The sequence below is a fragment of the Rhinolophus ferrumequinum genome, chromosome 3, assembly GCF_004115265.2.
Source record: "Rhinolophus ferrumequinum isolate MPI-CBG mRhiFer1 chromosome 3, mRhiFer1_v1.p, whole genome shotgun sequence".
Lineage (NCBI taxonomy): Eukaryota > Metazoa > Chordata > Mammalia > Chiroptera > Rhinolophidae > Rhinolophus > Rhinolophus ferrumequinum.
Genome location: NC_046286.1, coordinates 71,686,750 through 71,703,086, shown reverse-complemented (window position 1 = coordinate 71,703,086; position 16,337 = coordinate 71,686,750).

Here is a 16,337-nt window from a genome sequence, read left to right as displayed (position 1 = left end):
TACCTCATTTGTCTTGTGAGTCATAGTATTTAATTTAACAGCTCATATCTTCTCAGTCTCCTTTATGGGCAATGTTTGCTTGTTTCATTTGTACCATAGTGTTGCCTAGTATATGCTTCTATCATGTACTTTATCGTGGACTTATTTGTTGAAAAGAAGAACACAGATAAAACCTTAGTACAATAGCTGGCGCATAGGTTGTATTCAATAAATGCTGGTCATTATTATTAGGATTATTATTCATCTGTCTTCTGAGCTTCTTGAGGATAGCGACTCTGGCCTAATTTTACATTTCTAACAACACGTAAGAGTCTGATACATGGTAGGTGTTCAAAAAACATTTTTAAAATTAATTAGAAACCACTAGGAATCAAAGTCTCTCCTTTATATCATTAATCTTAGTCATGCTTTTGAATTCTTAGTTTTATATTTAAAATTTCAATTTTAAAAGGAACTAATTAAAATTCATTTTTCTCTTTTGAATTCACTTATAAATGATTTAGGCAGGCTTTAATAAGAAAAAAATAAATCTATTGCTTACTTGAAATGAACAGTAGTCTCATAGCAAGATAATTTATGATGCTATTTTAAAAGAGGACTATGTCTTTGCAAAGGCTTTTTGTTTTTTTCAACATGATGTTAGTTTTCTCTTGCTGTATAATAATTTATCACATACTTAATGGCTTAAAACAACAGTTATTTATTATTTCACAATTATGTAAGTAAAAAATCCAGAGACTGGGTACTCTAGTCTCACAAAGCAGAAATTTAGGGGCAACTAGGTTAGGCTTTTATCTGGAGGCTTTCAGGGGTGGGAGACGGAAGGGAGGCAATCTCCTTCAGGTGCATTCAGGTTGTTAACAGAATTCAGTTCCTTGTATTTGTAGGACTGAGATCCCTGTTCCCTTGCTGGCTGCCAGCTAGAGATTGTTTTAAGACTCTACATGTTATCTGCATTCCTTGGCTTATGTTTCCTCCATCTTTGAAGTCAACAATGGCATATTCAATCCTCCTGCCACTAGCTAGAAAAGTTCTCTAGATTAGATTAGATTAGATTAGGGCTTGTGTGATTTCCCTATCTGAAGGTAACTGTACCATACAGTGTTATGTAATCATGGGATTGACCTATATTTACCAAATTCATAAATTCTGGGGATTAGGACAGGACATCTTTGGATGTTCTATTTACCTTGGAATATATTAAGAATTTTGAAGGAAATATTCATTACAAGCAAAATGGGAAATGTTTTAAAGTTAAATTTTAGGTAAGAACTATTTGAACTGTCTTGTAATGTGATTTTTCACGGATGACTATGAGAAAAGAGAATTGCTATTTTTATTTTTGTACTGAGTAGCACAATTTTTAAACTGGAAAAATTCAGTAGAAAATTTTTCTCCCTGGGTGTTTTATTTCCAGTTACTAACATTGATAACAGGGGCCTAAAATTAAAAATGGGCAGATTTATAAGAGAGTTCCTAACTTCTATAAATTACTTTGTTTCCTGATTGGGAGAAATTTTGTTATACCTTTAGTAGATAAAAATATGTACTTGGATACCACTCATTATTAATTGATAATTTGATTTTTAGAAAAAGTTTCCGTGGCACCTACTGTATGCCAGATACTTTGTTAGGGGCTGAGACTATAGCAATGAACAACTAGATCTGTTGTTTTGCTGCCCAAAATTAATGTTTTCCAGGGAAGATAGACACCAAAAGAATAATTATAATGAAGTATGAGCACTCTTAGGATGGGGAAGTGTGAAGGTGACAGCGAAACCTATCCCACCCCAGAAATTGTAAAATTCTGTTAAGACAGGTAAAAGATCAGAGAATGTTTTGTTTAAATCTGGTGGAATCATGATCTGTGCCTCCAAAGGGAGTCTCTTTGTTTTGAAATTAAAAACTGTTATCAAGGTTCTGGAATTTCCCTGTTTAGCAGATTTTTATATTGTACGTTCTAAGCTAAAACACTGACTTTTGAAATTTAAAATACTTACATCTAGTATTCATGAAATAGATTAAATACCATGTTATAATGAAAAAAATAATGTAATTAGAGAGAATGTATATCTATGTTTCGTTAATTTCTCTTTCTTCCTTAAGCTATTTCTTTTATAAAAAAGAAAAGCCAAGCAACAAAACAAGAGAAAATGCCAAACAAAACCAACCCACTTTTTACTAAAATGATTTATTACGATGTTTTTCCTTGCTGTGGAACATTGTAATGTAAATACTTTTAAATTTCAGAGGGCTTAGTATGTCACTCTATAAAAATTATTGTCAATTTAATAAATTACAATGATATACAAAATAAAGTATTTTTTCTATTTTAAAATATCCCTTTAAGGCAAAATACTCTTTATCAGTACCGTTTTCCTCACATATTACTCCTGTGATTAGTATCAGTTTGTGCTTCGTGGTGTATTCGATATCTTAAGCTTTAGCCAGGTGAATTGTGAAATGGCTAATTTCCAAAGATGGAGATTTTAAGCATAATCTCAGGCATATAAATTATTAACTTGCAGAGAAACATTTCTTCAGAATTCTTCAAACAACACTGGAAGGGATGGGAGAGGATGGAGGAAGAAGAAAGAAGGGAAAGGAAAAGACATGTGGTGAAAGAATAATCTTTATTCATCAGTACTGATTACGGAGTTTTAGTAAATGTCCCAAATGGTGTAAAAATGATCTAGGCCAGTGTTTCTCAAAATTTGGTGTTTGTGCAGTTCACGAGGGACCTTTTTAAGATGCAGATTCTGATTCTGTAGTACAGAGGTGGGGCCTGAAATGGTATATTTCTAACAAACTTCCAGAAGCTGCTGGTCTATAGAGTAGCCAGTGTTTCGAGCTGTGGTTCTGCACATTGGCTCACATTAGAAACACCGGGGAAAACAGAAAGATCTTGATACATAGTTCACACCCCTGAAAAATTAAGTTAGAATTTTTGATGCTGAGACCGAGGCTTCAGTATTTTTAAAACCTTTCCCAGGATATACCAATGTGCAGCTAGGCTTGAGAAACCAGTTGTCAGAAGATTATTATCCCTCATCATTGGCAAGGTCTGGTGGATTCACTCCAGTGGTACTTTAGGATCACTCGTTACACTGAAAGTCAAATTACTCCATTACAATAGACTGCAGCTGAGAAAACAAAATGTGTACCACATTATTTAAATAAAAACCCAGAGCACATACGATATGTTTGGCTTCATAGATCTTAAGAAATGTTATTGTTTCTGTCCTTGCATAATTTTGCTATTGAGTTCCTGTGCATACGTACATCTTGGGAATAGTGGTTGAAACAAGAAAAATAGGCCATTAAGTTTCTCCCTGCATGAGCCTGGAGTGATTGGAAGGCTGATTTCTTCACATTGACTTGTCTGATCTTCTCAGGGATGTCAGGATTTGGGGGAACAGAGCCTTGAGTGTTGGTTCTAACGTATCCTGGTCCATTCCCTACAACGTGAGTTTCTTCTCAGTATAGTCTTTCTGATAGTAGGATTACTCCTACTTCCTAAAATTGAAAAGTATCAATTTTAATTTTTAATGCATCAGCGATCCTTAGAATTGGTTTCCTTTGCTCAAACTAACTGCATCAGTTAATGTTTTTAACTTCAAGCAGCTGAAAAGGAATCTGGGTTGATTAAACAGAAGAGGAGTTTTATTTAAAAGGATAACAGGAAGCTCACAAGACCACTGGAGATCCAAAGAACTAAATGTCTAGGAATAATCCCCAAACCACACAGTAGAATTGTTTGAAGAGAAACTGCTGCTACTAGATATTAGAATTTTTCCTGCTGCCATTTTGCACCAGTTGCTTGTGGCTGAAAACTGGACACAGTCCCACCTTCATCCTCACTGGAAAATGGATTCTGTGTGCTTCCCCACATTGCTCACTCGATCTCCCACCAGAATATCTGACTTTCAGGATTGCTCCTAACTGCAGGAGTATTTTCTATGTTGGCAGAGCAGGACCTAAGTGGTGGGAAATTCCTCAAGGGAAGGGAATTAAAGATATGCTGGGGCAAAGGGAAAATAAGTCAACTACTATCCTTCTTAAAGTCCTCTTTTTGTTAGTATAATCAAGTTAGTATAAGCAGCATCAATTTTATTCCACTTCAGTGAGCATTTATTCAGGGTCTACTGCATACTCAAGGTGTAACCAAGATGAAGAAAAATTTGTGTCGAAGTACTTACAGTTTTTCAGGAAAACTGTCACATTGATTATTTCAACATAGTGTTGCAAAATGTAATTATATATATACATATATACATATATATACATATATACATATGTATATATGTATATATTTGTATACATATATATGTATACATGTATATATGTATATTTTATTTTTTTTTGTATACATGTATAGAAACATGTACCCCAGGTGTTTGTACATTATTATTTTGTATACATGTATATATGTATATTTTATTATTTTAATATAGTTTTGCAAAATGTAATTATATATACATATGTACATGTGTATATATGTACATATATACATATATGTATACATATATATGTGTGTGTATATATATATACAGAAAAGAAACTATATTATTTTAATATAGTTTTGCAAAATGTAATTATATATACATATGTACATGTGTATATATGTACATATATACATATATGTATACATATATATGTGTGTGTATATACATATACAGAAAAGAAAGCCTTAGGGCCACAAATTGTGCAGAATGCAAAGTGGGAGAAAATAATTTACCATTTTAAAGCTTATTTGCCTTGACTTAAATCAGATATAGGGAAATAACTAATATGTATATTGTATTATATTTGTGTTTTTCTGTAACTACCTCACCAAACATTATATAAGCTCTTCAAGGGCAAGTACCTACTTTTAAAATTTTAAATTTTGTTATTATTCAGAGAATCTAGCACATAACTAGACACATAGTAAGTGTCCAAGTATTTGTTGTTGAATTATTTTAGGAATTGTATAGTCAGAGTCTCTAAAACATACCCGTGTTATTATTTAAATAATATTATAGAAGAAAATGCTATTTTTAAATCAACTTGCACTTTGACCGTCACAATGATAATTAATAGTTGGACTGGCAATTGGAAGATTAAAGATTGTTACAGTTTTTAGGAGATTAAGCCTTTCTAACTCAAGCTATAGCTGAGTCAAGATTCATGTGGAAATAAATTTAAAAAATTGTCATTGGTGACATCAGAAGCATGGCAGTGTGAGAGATCCCCTGGATCCTTCCCCTTGAAGTTACAAGTTGAACAGCTATAATTCAACAAAGGATTTCTTGCTCAACACACAAAAATGTCTGAGAGATCTGTGCATTGAAACATCTGAAGTTAGGCAAATGGGAGAGAACAGGGAAGGAAGGAAGGAAGGAAGGAAGAAGAGCAGAGATGTCTGCCATAGATGCAGCCCAGAGCACACTGTGGGTCTCAGGAGAGGGGAGGAATAAGGTTGCACTCTGCACTCTCTACAGCCTTGAGGAGCAGAGAGGTAGAGTAAGCATTCCTGCCTGAATGGTTAGCACATAGTGAGGCTGAACCCAGTGACTGGGGCAGAGACTGAACACAGAAGTGCTGCAGCTGTGGTCTAGTAGATGCCATTGCCAGGCAGAAAACAAAGCAATGGAGCCTGGCTACCTCCCCTCACAAAGCTAGCTGCAGGCCCCAGAATGAGCTGTCACAGTGAGTGTCGGGTTACAGAGCACATTATCTGTAACCCTGAGAACTGGAAAGACAGAAGCGTTCCTCTTTGAGTGGCAGACAAATGCTGTGGCTAAATCCAGTGACGGGGTGGAGATACAGAGATGAGGCAGCTGAGGTTTGGAAGTTGCCATTACTGGGAGGAGAACAAAGCCACAAATGCACCAAACAGCCTCTCTCAGCCCAGCTCACCTCCATCCATTTGGCTGATCCCAGTGGGGGGCACTTGGGACACCTTGGGCAGTACAGTACTGCTGGCAGCATCTGGTTGTAGGGAGCAGCACTGGGATTTCAAAGGCTTGGAACCCCTTTCCCACCACATTCCCTCATGGGGTGGTGCCCTGAGATCAAGGAAATCTGGTCACAGGAGATACCCACCTCCCCAGGGAATACAGGGTATTTTCCACTAGCCTACAGAGGCCCAAGAAGCTGGAGGAATCCAAGAGAACATTAAAAAAAAACAAAACAACAACTTTCCCTTTGGAACCATCTACTGAAATGCAAAAGAAAGGCTTTTTGTGTCAACCTGATAAATAGAGGTCTCACTCTTTTTTTAAAAAAAAAAAGCATATTTCATTCCCATAAATCCCTAGGCAGAGAAATAATCAATGAAATACCGTAACAACCAAGGTAACAGCCGCTAAGAAAGAAAATCAGAAATCTCCAAAAAAGAGCAAAAACCAAAAAACTTAAAGACATACCCATATGTGATTTAAATGACAGAAAATTCAAGATTGCAGTTCTGAAAAAACTCAACAAGATGCAAGAAAACATGGATAGGCAGTTTAATGAACTCAGAAATAAAATCATTGAACAAAACGAGTATTTTACCAGATAGACTGAAACTTTAAAAAAGAACCAAACCGAAATTCTGGAGCTGAAGAACTCAATAAAAAAAATAAAGAATGAACTAGTGAACTTAGGAAACAGAGCTGACCAGTTGGAGGAACGAATCAGTGATATCAAAGCTAGCAATCTAGAAATGAAGCAGATAGAAGAACAGAGAGACTTGAGAATTAAAAAAAAAAAAAAAAGTGAAAGAATTCTATGAGAACTAGCTGACTCCATAAGAAAGAACAATATAGGAATAATGGGTATACCAGAAAGATAAAAGAGGCAAAAGGGAACAAATATCCTATTCAAACAAATAGTAAGAACTTCCTAAAACTATGGAAAGAATTGGATCCTTGAATCCAAAAAGCAAACAGGACACCTAATTATCTCAATCCAAAAAGGTTTTCTCTAAGGTACATTACATTAAAACTGTCAAAAATTAATGGCAAAGAAAGAATTCTGAAGGCAGCCAGGGAAAAGAAGACAGTAAACTACAAAGGAAATCCCATTAGATTAGTATTGGATTTTTAAGCAGAAACTCAAAAAATTACAAGACAGTGTAATTAAATATTCAAGCTATTGAAATTACCAGTAAGAATAATATTTACAGGAAAGACACTTCTCTCAAAAAGACATACAAATGGCCAACAGATATTTGAAAAGATGCTCAACTTCCCTAGGTGTTAGGGAAATACAAATTAAAACCACAATGACATAACACCGCATACCGGTTAGGATGGAAATTATCAACAAGACAAGTAATAACAAGTGTTGGAGAGGCTGTGGAGTAAAAGGAACCCTCATACACTGCTGGTGGGAATGTAAATTGGTATAGCCGCCATGGAAAACAGTATGGAGATTTCTCAAAAAAATTAAGAATAGAGTTGCTATTTGACCCAGCAATCCCTTTTCTGGGTATCTATCTGAAAACATTCACCATAGTTTTTTTTAATCACACCTCATATGTTCTCACTATTGCTATGTAAATTAGTACTTCCCTGTGGTGTTATCAAAATTACAGATTATAAAATTTTTATAATATTTCTTATTGTCTTAATGTCTTCAGGATCTGTAATGATGTCGTTTATGATACTGGTAATTTACATTTTGTCCTCTAGTTCTGTTGATTGTTTTATTTCTTGACAATGTGTTTTCTTTTTCTTTTACTAAAAAGAAAATTGTGATTCTTAATAACATCACGGTACTCAGATATACAGTCAAATATTATTCAGAATGTTTCTCTCTGGGTGTTTTCGGATGAGTTTAACATTTAAATTGGTGGATTTTGAGTAAAGCAGATTGCTCTACATAATATGGGTGGGCCTCATCCAATCAGTTGAAGGCTTCAACAGAACAAAAAGCAGACCTTCCTTGAGCAAGAGGGAATTCTGCTAGTAGACAGCCTTCAGACTTGAACTGCAATATCGGCTCATCCCTAAACCTACAACCTGATGGCCTTTGGACTTAAACTGCAGCATCAGTTCTATTCTGGTCTCTAGCCTACCAGCCCACCTTTAGATTTTGTGTGTGCCAGACTTTATAACTGCATGAGCCAATTCCTTAAAACAAATCTCTTTCTGTAAATATATACACGCATACTATTTCTCTGGTGAACACTGACAGACAAGTCTTATAATTTTTGACTTAATGCCAGCCATTGTGTGGAGAAGAGCAGTTGATGCTGAGAGAAACAATGTTGATGCTTTGTAATGCACATGCATTTTTTTTCCTCTCAGTTCGTTATTGTGAGAGTTTAGTCAATATAACTAGTGTTTCTGCTGGGATTAAGTTTTGTTTTTATTATTATCCTTATTATATTCAAATTCCTCTAGGGGTGGTCTGTCATTACCATGTGCTTACTGTGGATGCTGGAGTAGCAGATAGTTTATTCCAGGGTCCTGCTTCAACCCTGAGATTTCAGCAGTTATTGGACTGGTCTTCTTGTCCAGCCTCAGTTTTAGGTACAGCATGCATGCCTGGATCTTGGGTATGGGGACTTCTCAGCATTCCTGGTCCTCTTTCCAGTGGCAGGCAAACTATGTATTATATCTTTTGGGGAGAGGAGTGTCTTGGGAAGGATAGAGTTTTTTTTTTTTTCCCTCTTTCTGAGTAGAAACCAGGCTCAGGAGGTTTAACTTTTTTTTTCCCCCCAAGAAGCAGTCAATTTTTGCTTAATTCTCTGGGGTGGGAGATAAGGATTCACTGCTTAGAAGCAGTGATATGTGACTGGGCTGTGGTGGCACGAGTGTTTGCTACCTCATACCCAGTATCTTAAGAGTTTCGCCTCATGCAGGAGAATGGAAGCATCAGTGCCTGTTTGGTGCCTGTACCCCAGTGGCGGCTGATCACCACCCATATGAGGTTCTCACTGAGGGGGGTGGCTCTCCCTGGTCTCTTGTTATGAGTCCCTAGTAGAGGCCTATGGAAAAGAATTTGTGAGTAAGTATGAACTGCCCTTCTGTCTGAGGCTCAAAATTATTCTAAACTGTTATATGCCCACACTTAGCCTACAGGAATTTATTAAAATTTTAGCTGATTTACTCTTGCCTACTTTTTTGGCAGCCACCTCTTCATTCTGTGTTCTGCCAGAGTAGAAAGAGTTCATGTCTGTGTCTCTTTTCAGAAGAACTTGTCACATTTTTAAATGCTTGGCTTGCTACCTGAGGTCTCTGATGGGTTCAAGAAAAATTTTTATTTTTTTATTTTTTTATTTTTTATTACCTGACCTTTTCTTGTTCTTGGGATAGGAGTGATATTTTCTTTCATCTTTCTGTACTCTGAGCAGAATATTTTTTTTTATTTAAACAGTGAATTGTTGAAAGATATTAAGAAGAGAAAAATTTTATTTTATATTTACCATTTTCATTCAGTGCTTGTCATTTATTCCTGTTTGAATTTCCATCAGGTTTCATTTCTCTTTAGTCAGAGGAACTTATTTTAACATTTCTTAGATATACTGGCAATACATTTAGTCAATTTTTATGTATCTTTAAATAAACAACTTTGTTTATTCTTTGAAAAATATTTCACAAGATACAGGGTTTCATTCTCACAGTTTTTTCTTTTCGTCCCCAAACAATTTAAGATGTTATTCTGTTGTTTTCTGGCTTTAATGATTATTACTTTTTTTTTTTTTTTTTTTTTACTAGACGTCATCTGTTACTCTCATCACTATTTCTCTGTATGTAATATGTCTTTTTCTTTAGTTTTTTTAAAAGAGTATTTTCTTTACTATTGGTTTTTAGCAGTTTAACTAACATGTAAGTACTTGTTTCTGTTCTCTTATCAAGTAAGAAGTGCTGTTGTTGTTTTTTAACATTGCTTGAGGTTTACTGCCTTTATTAAATCTGTGAGTTCCCCTTTTTTAAAGTTGGGAAAACTTGGCCTTTATTTCTTCAAACATTTTTCTGTCCCATTTTCCTTCTCATCTCCCTCTAGGACTCCAATTGTATGTAATATAGCTTAATATTGTCCTAGAGTTCATTGATTCAGTGTTTATTTTTACATTTTTTCTCTATTATTTACCTGTCTTCATATTCACTGTGCTTTTCTTTGCAGAACTCAATCTGCTATAAATCCAAAACATTTCTGAACAAATATATATTGCTTTTCAGTTTTAGAATTTCCATTTTCTTTGTTAGAGATTAAAAATTCCTTTTGAAATTCCTCAATCACTTTAGTCATTCCACTCATCTTCTCCTACAATTTCCTTAACATATTTCTATTGTATAGTTCTTGTATACTAATTCTGACACCTGGGTATTTTGTAGCTCTACTTCTGTTATTTTGATTATGGGTCAACTTTACTTGCTTCTCTGCATGCCTAATACTAAACATTATTGACGATGTGTTGTAGAAAATTGATTCTGTTCTCTTGCTTTGAAGAGTGTTGAATTTTGTTCTACAAGTAGTTAAATTACTGGCAAATCATCTTTATCCTGTGGAGGTTTTTGTTTAGGCTTTATTGGGGTGGTGTGTTTTCATTTTACCTGTAATTGAAAGGTGTATCTCTAGTCTTGAGATAAGGTCATTATTTGCAAGGCTGACACGTTTTTTGAAAAATTAGTTTCAGGAGTACAAAGCAATGTAATAGTTAGACATTTACGCCCCTCACAAAGTAAGTGATAACCCTCCCCCAATCTGCTACCCCTCTGACATCCTATATAGCTGTTACAGTACCATTGACTGTATTCCCTATTCTGTACTTTAATTTGCATCCTCTGATCATACATATATTTAATTATAGTTGACATTCAATATTATTCTACTTCAGCTTCAGGTGTATAGCACAGTAGTCAGACATCTACACAGTCTATGAAGTGATTACCCTGATAAGTCCAGTATCCATCTGGCACCCTACAGTCTTTACAACATTGTTAATTATATTCCCCATACTGTATTTTATATCCCCATGACTATATTGTGAGTATTAATTTGTACTTTCTAATCCCTTCACCTTCTTCCCTATCCCCATTCCCTCCCATCTAGCAACCATCAGTTTTTTTTCCCTATATTTCTGAGTCTATCTCTGTTTTGTTTGCTTGTTTATTCTGTTCTTTAGATTCCGCATATAAGTGAGATCATATGGTATTTGTCTTTCTCCATCTGATTTATCACATTTAGCCTAATGTTCTCTAGGTTCATCCATGCCATTGCAAATGATAAGATTTCATTCTTTTTGTGGCCAAGTAATACTCCATTGTATAAATGTACCACAGTTTATTTATCCAAACATCTCTCAGTAGGCATTTCAGTTGTTTCCATATCTTGGCTATTGTGAATAGTGCTGTAATAAACAGAGGGATGTATATATTTTTTTGAATTAGTGTTTTGGATTTCTTTGGATAGATGCCCAGAAGTGGAATTGCTGGGTCATAAGGTAGTTCCATTTTCAATTTTTTGAGGAACCTCCATACTGTTTTCCATAGTGACTGTACCAGTCTGCAATCCCACCAACAGTGCACAAGGGTTTCCTTTTATCCACATCCTCACCAATACTTGTTGTTTGTTGATTTATGATAGCCACTCTAACCAGGATGAGGCGGTATCTCATTGTGGTTTTATGTGCACTCCTCTAATGATTAGTGATGTTGAGCATTGTTTCTTATATCTGTTGGCCATCTGTGTCCTCTTTAGAGAAATGCCTCTTCATGTCCTCTGCCCATTTTTTAATTGGGTTGTTTGTTTTTTTGGTGTTGAGTTGTGTGAGTATTTTTTAAATACATTTTGAGTATTAACCCCTTACCAGATAAGTCATTGGCAAATATCTTCTCCTATTTAGTAGGATATCTTTTTGTTTAATTGATGATTTTCTTTTTTGTGAAAATACTTTTTAGTTTGTTGTAGTCCACATGTTTACCTTTTCTTTTGCTTCACTTGCCTGACGGGATGTATCAGTAAAAATATTACTAAGGGTAATATCTGCAAATTTACTCCCTATGTTTTCTTCTAGTTTTAAGGTTTTGGGTCTTACATTTAAGTCTTTAATCTTTGACCATATTCTTGTATATGGCATAAGAAAATGGTCCAGTTTCATTTTTCTGTGTTTATCCAGTTTTCCCAGCACCATTTATTAAATAGACTGTCTTTACCCCAATGTAAATTCTTGCTTCCGTTTTCATAGGTTAAATGACCACATAGGCATGGATTTATTATTATTATTCTGTTATATTATTCTGTTCCATTGATCTGTGTGTCTGTTTTTATGCCAATACCATGCTGTTTTGATTGCCATAGCCTTGTAGTATGATTTGATGTCAGATAATGTGATACCTCCCACTTTGTTCTTAATCCTCAAGATTGCCATGGTTATTTGGGATCTTTTATGGTTCCATATAAATTTTAGGATTATATTTTTTGTGCTGTCAAAAATGTCATTGGTAATGTGATAGTGATTGCATTGAATCTATATGTTGTCTTAGGTAGTATGGACATTTTAACTACATTAATTCTTCCTATCCATAGCATGTTATAGGTTTCCATTTATTTGTAACTTCTTTAATTTCTCTCTTCAATGTCTTATAATTTTCTGAGTACAGATCTTTTACTTCCTTCGTTAAATTTATTCCTAAATATTTTATTGTTTTTGAAGCAATTGTAAATGAGATTGTTTTCTTAATTTCTCCTTCTGATAGTTTGTTATTGGTGTATACAAATGCAACTGATTTCTGAATATTAATTTTGTATACTGCTACTTTATTACATTCATTTATCAGTTCTAATAATTTTTGGATAGACACTTTGGGGTTCTCTCTCTCTATTGTATCATGTCATCTGAAAATAATGAGAATTTTACTTCTTCCTTTCCAGTTTGGATGCATTTTATTTCTTTTTCTTGTCTGATTGCTGTGGCTAGAACTTCCAGTTCTATGCTGAATAAAAGTGGTGAAGGTGAGCATCCTTGTCTTGTTCCTGATCTTAAAGGGAATGCTTTTAGCTTTTTCTCATTAAGTATGTTATGTTGTTAGCTATGGGTTTATCATATATGGCCTTTATTATGTTGAGATATGATCCTGTTATTCACACTTTGCTCAGGTGCTAGATTTTGTCACATTCTTTTTCTGCATCTATTGATATGACCATATAATTTTTATTTTTCATTTTGTTAATGTGGTATATCATATTAATTGATTTGTGGATATTGAACCAAACTTGCATACCAGGAATGAATCCCACTTGATCGTGGTTTATGATCTTTTTAAGGTATTGCTGAATTTGATTTGCTAATATTTTGTTGAGGATTTTTTTCATCTATGTTCATTAGGAATATCGGCCTATAGTTACCTTTTTTGTAATGTATTTGTCTGGTTATGGGATCACAGTAATAGTGGCCTCTTAAAATGAGCTTGGGAGTCTTTCCTCCTTCTGGATTTTTTAGAATCCAGAAAAGAATATGCGATAATTCTCTTTTGAATGTTTGGTAAAATTCACCTGTGAAACCATCTGGTCCAGGACTTGCTTGTTTGCAGCTTGTTGATTACTGATTCAATTTTGTTGGTAGAAATTGGTCTGTTCAGATTTTCTGTTTCTTCTTGATTTAGACTTGGAAGATTGTATGCTTCTAGGAATTTATCTATTTCTTCCAGAATGCCTAATTTGTTGGCGTATTGTTGCTTGTAGTATTTTCTTAATTTTTTTTTGTATTTCTGTGGTGTCTGTTGTCACTTCTCCCTTTAATTTCTGATTTTATTAATTTGTGTCCTCTCTCTCTTTTGCATGATGAGTCTGGCTAAAGTTTGTCAATTTTATTTATGTTTCAAAAAACAACTCTTGGTTTCATTGATATAGCTATATCTATATCTATCTATATCTATATCTATCTATGTAGATATAGATATAGATAGATAGATAGATAGATTTTGTTTATTTCTGCTCTGATCTTTATTATTTTCTTCCTTGAACTCACTTTGGGCTTATTTTGCTCTTCTTTTTCCAGTTCCCTTAGGTGTCAAGATAGACTGTTGATTTTCGATTTTTCTTGTTTCTTTAGATAGGCCTGCATTGGTATGAATTTCTCTGTTAGGACTGCTTTCACTGCATCCCATAGATTTAGGGTTATTTTATTTATTTATTTATTTATTTATTTATTTATTTATTTATTTATTTAGGGTCATTTTCTTTTGTCTCCAAGTATCTTTTTATTTCTTCCTTGATCTCCTTGTTGATACATTCATTATTTAGTAGCATGTTATTCAGCCTCTATGTGTTTGTATATTTTCCAGTTTTCTTCTTGTAATTGATTTCCAGTTTCATAGCACTGTGGTCATAGAAGATGCTTGATATGATTTCATTCTTAAATTTATTGAGACTTGTTTTGTGGCCTAACATGTGGTCTGTCGTGGAAAATGTTCCATATGCACTTGAGAAGAATGTATATTCTGCTGCTTTGGGGTGAAATGCTCTAAAAATATCTATTAAATCAACTGGTCTCATGTGTCATTTAAGGCCACTGTTTCCATATTAATTTTTCTGTCTGGAGGATCTGTCCATTGGTGTCAGTGGGGTGTTGAAGTTTCCTACTATGATTGTTTTACTGTTGATCTCTGTCTATATTTTGGTCAGTATCTATTTTATATATTTAGATGCTCCTATGTTGGGTGCATAGATGTTTACTAGGGTTATGTCCTCTTGTTGAATTGATCCCTTTATTATTATGTAGTACCCTTCTTTTTTTTTTTATTGTAGTCTTCATTTTAAAGTCTATTTTGTCTAATACAAGTATTGCTACTCCAGGTTTTTTCTCATTTCCATTTGTGTGAAATATCTTATTCCATCCCTTTTCTTTCAGTCTGTGTGTCTTTTGATCTGAGGTGGGTCTCTTGTAAACAGCATATGAATTGGTCTTTTTCTCTTATCCACTCAGCTACCCTATGTCTTTTGATTGGAGCATTTAATCCATTTACATTTAAAGTAATTATTGATAGGTACATAGTGATTGCCATTTTATTATTCGTATATCTGGTCTTCATTAGTTAGTTTGTTTTCACCTTTCTTCTGTTTAAAGAAGCTCTTTTAACATTTCCTGTAATACTGGCTTAGTGGGAATGCATTCCTTTAGCTTATTCTTTTCTGGGAAGCTGTTTATCTCTTCTTCAATTTTAAATGATAGGCTTGCTGGCTAGAGCAATCTTGTTTGTAGGCCTTTGTTTTTCATAACTTTGAAAATTTTCTGCCACTCCCTTCTGGCCTACAAAGTTTCTGTAGAAAAGTCAGCTGATAATCTTATGGGACCTTCCTTGTAAGTAACTTGCTGTCTTTCTCTTGTTGTGTTTAGGATTCTCTCTCTGTCTTTAACCCTTGCCATTTTAACTATGATGTGTCTTGGTGTGTGTCTCTTTGGTTCTTGTTGGGATTCTCTGCACTTCTTTGGCTTCTATGTCATTTTCCTTCACTAGGTTAGGGAAGTTTTCTTTTATTATTTCTTCTAATATGTTCTTGATCCCTTGCTCCCTGTCTTCTCCTTCTGGTATTCCTATGATGTGAATGTTGTTGTGCTTGATGTTGTCCCATAGGTCTCTTAAATTATTTTTATTGTTTTTAATTCTTTTTTCCTTTTTGTTGTTCCAATTGGCTGAATTCTGCTATGTTGTCTTCTAAATCACTAATTCGATCCTCTGCTTCATCTAACCTGCTGGTGATTCTTTCTAGTGTATTTTTCACTTCAGTTATTGTATTCTTTATTTCTGACTGATTATTTTTTCATGGCTTCTATATCCTTTATGCTTGCTATCTCTGTTGAAATTCTCACTAAGTTCCTTAAGCATTCTTATAATCACTGTTTTAAATTCTGTCTCTGGTAAGTTGGTTGCCTTTGTTTCATTTAGTTCCATTTCTAGAGGTTTCTTTGGTTCTTTTCTTTGGGACATGTTTCTTTGTTTCCTCATTCTGGCTGACGCTCTGTGTTTGCTTCTATGTATTAGGTATATCACCTATGTCTCTCTCAGTCTTTGCTGGGTGACCTTACGTAGCATTTGTCCTTTGTAGTCTCCCTAATCTTCTGTGTGTGTGTTCCAGAAGTGTCCCTTGTGTTGTGTGTGCTCTCCTGTTATAGTTGAGCCTTGATTGCTTTTGGCTTGTCAGTGGGTGGAATTGACTCCCAGCCTGACTAGCTATGAGAATTGGCTATGCCCACAGTGTATGAGCTGCTGTGTGAGACCTGACCCCTCAGAGGAGGGCTCACCCCTCCAGGCTCTTGTGCCTGTTGAGCACCCCCTTTGCATGTGTCGCTTGTGGGGCTAACCAGGTAGTGCTCTGGTGTGGTCCGAAGCCATCCTCTGAGTGTGTTGTTTCTGGTG